Source organism: Nomascus leucogenys, chromosome X (assembly GCF_006542625.1).
Source record: "Nomascus leucogenys isolate Asia chromosome X, Asia_NLE_v1, whole genome shotgun sequence".
Lineage (NCBI taxonomy): Eukaryota > Metazoa > Chordata > Mammalia > Primates > Hylobatidae > Nomascus > Nomascus leucogenys.
Genome location: NC_044406.1, coordinates 4,900,487 through 4,903,499, shown reverse-complemented (window position 1 = coordinate 4,903,499; position 3,013 = coordinate 4,900,487). Strand labels below are relative to the sequence as shown.

The window sequence follows — 3,013 nt, the reverse complement described above, 5'->3', positions numbered from 1 at the left end:
TTCTAGTAAAAGAATTCCTGCACTAATATGCTACACAAAAAGTTTTATGAGCTTCCAATATGCAAAAGAAATGCATTCAAACATTAAATTTACATAATCCCCTGGTAGGATTTACCTTAACTGCATTGTCCACAAATGATCAAAAGTACTTGAGCAAACTAGCCCTGTATGAAAAATATAACACTACTAAAACCTAATGAACCTTTATATGCAACATTTTCTACTCCCTAGTTCCGCTCTGGAAACCTGGGATATACCTGAAAATAGATAGTTACTGATTTCTTGGAAGGAACGAATTGATTGTAAAGGTTGTGTATTGAGAATCACACATATGTCTGGTTCCACATGCTTTGAGATAGTTATGGGGACTTAGGCAATTCACTTTAATTACTGAGTCTAATTTTCTTTCTTTGTGGTAAGAGCCTGCAACCAAACACCGCATGTTCTCACTCATAGGTGGGAATTGAACAATGAGAACACATGGACACAGGAAGGGGAACATCACACACCGGGGACTGTTGTGGGGTGGGGGGAGGGGGGAGGGATAGCATTAGGAGATACACCTAGTGCTAAATGATGAGTTAATGGGTGCAGCACACCAACATGGCACATGGATACATATGTAACAAACCTGCACATTGTGCACATGTACCCTAAAACTTAAAGTACAATAATAAAAAAAAAGAGCCTGCAAGGACTAGATGTGCTTCTGATGGAAAATAAAGTGAGTTGTGGAAGTGACAATAGTATTGTAAGAGTTAAATGATTTCTTCACCCTCATGCTCTCTTTTAAACCTATCAGAGTGGAGACTATTCCGTTCTGCTATTGTACAAAAGCAGTCATAGATCAGGAGTTCCAATAAAACCTTATTTACAAAACAGATGGTCAGTTGGATTTGGTCATGGGTCAAAATTTATCAACCCCCTTTTAAAGGATGGAAAGTAAATTGTTCCGTCATACCTTACTTGGTTTGCTAAACAAGATTTTGAACACATACTAGGTGTTCTTGTTCTAGTGTCGTGAAGGTGTTCTTGTTCACTACACTAAGTCCACTGTAAAAACTTTGGAAATTTATTTTAAAAATTAAAGAAAATGACCACCTTTCATCTTCTAGAGATCTTGCATCTTCCAAAGATAACCACGAATAATACTTTTGTATAACTCTCTTTAGTCTTGGTTAAGTAGACTTTAGTGCATGGTTAAGACTGTGTTGGTGGTAGATTCCTGTCTAGTCTCTGATTCACTTAACGCACGTCATAACCACTTTTCATCACTATTAAAATCCTTCATGGACATCATCTGGATGCAACGATTTTGCATCCTCTGGAGAACATAGGTCAGCTATTTTGCCTCAAGATGGGACTAAATTTGAAGTGCAAGTTGAAACACAGCTCCAGGTGGGACCATATCCAGTCTAGCTCTCTGCTCTCCTGTCCCCAGCCTGCTGTCCTGCCCTTCTCCTGAGAGGTCTCCTTCAGAAAATCATGTCCATTGATGATTTACTGGGTAAAGAAAATGTGGTGCATATACATAATAGAAAACTACACAGCCGCTCTGCCTTTCTGTGCCAAGGCGGCGCGTGGTCCACGCCGAGTGACAGAGACTCTCAGGCTATGCTCTCAGGATGACCGAGTGGGAGACAGCAGCACCAGCAGTGGCACAGACCCTTGACATCAAGCTTTTTGGGAAGTGGAGCACCGATGATGTGCAGATCAATGACATTTCCCTGCAGGATTACACTGCAGTGATAGAGAAGTATGCCAAGTACCTGCCTCACAGTGCAGGGTGGTATGCCCCCAAATGCTTCCACAAAGCTCAGTGCCCAATTGTGGAGCCCCTCACTAGCTCCATGATGATGCATGGCCGCAACAACTGCAAGAAGCTCATGACTGTGCCCATTGTCAAGTATGCCTTCGAGATCATACACCTGCTCACAGGCAAGAACCCTCTGCAAGTCCTGGTGAACGCCATCATCAACAGTGGTCCCTGGGAGGGCTCCACACGCATTGGGCGAGCCGGGACTGTGAGACAACAGGCTGTGGACGTGTCCCCACTGCACCATGTGAATCAGGCCATCTGGCTGCTGCGCACAGGCGCTTGTGAGGCTCCCTTCCGGAACATCAAGACCATTGCTGAGTGCCTGGCAGATAAGCTCATGAATGCCGCCTAGGGCTCCTCCAACTCCTATGCCATCAAGAAGAAGGAAGAGCTGCAGCATGTGGCCAAGTCCAACCACTGATTTTCCCGGCTGCTGACCAATAAACCTGTCTGCCCTTCGGGGCAGCCAAAAAAAAATAATAATGAAAGAAAGAAAGAAAGAAAGAGAGAGAGAGAGAAAGAAAGAGAGAGAGAAAGAAAGAGAGAGAGAGAGAGAGAAAGAAGAAAAGAAAGAGAAAGAAAGAAAGAAAGAAAGAAAGAGGAAAGGAAGGAAGGAAGGAAGGAAGGAAGGAAGGAAGGAAGGAAGAAAGAAAGAAAGAAAGAAAGAAAGAAAGAAAGAAAGAAAGAAAGAAAGAAAACTACACAGCCATGAAAAAATAAAATAAAATCAAGTCTTTAACTGCAATATGGATGAAGCTGGAAGCCACTGTCCTAAGTCCATTAACTCAGAAACAGAAAACCAAATACTGTATGTTCTCACTTATAAGTGAGAGCTAAACAGTGGGCACATATGGGCATAAAAATGGAGATAATAAACACTGGAGACTCCGAAATGGAAGAGGGAGGGGCGTGAGGTTTGGAAAATTACCTATTGGGTACAATGTTCACTATTTGGGTAATGGGTATGCTAGAAGCTGAATCCCTACCAGTATGCAATATACTCATATAACAAACAAGCAGATGTACCCCCAAATCTGAAAAAATATATAATAAAACCTGCTTCATATGATTATTTTGAAAATTAAATGAAATCATGTGAGGTGCTTAGCATTATGTCTAGCACATACAAAGGCTTTAATAAATATTAGTATTATTATTACTAAAATAATCTAATGCACAAGAACCATTCTCCAG

The 3,013-nt window shown here is 41.7% G+C and overlaps 1 pseudogene; it reads left to right on the top strand.

Annotated features, from left to right (window-relative positions):
• The first annotated feature begins 1,625 nt into the window (after positions 1-1,625).
• On the top strand, positions 1,626-2,171 carry LOC100582572 (annotated as a pseudogene).
• Positions 2,172-3,013: the final 842 nt, after the last annotated feature.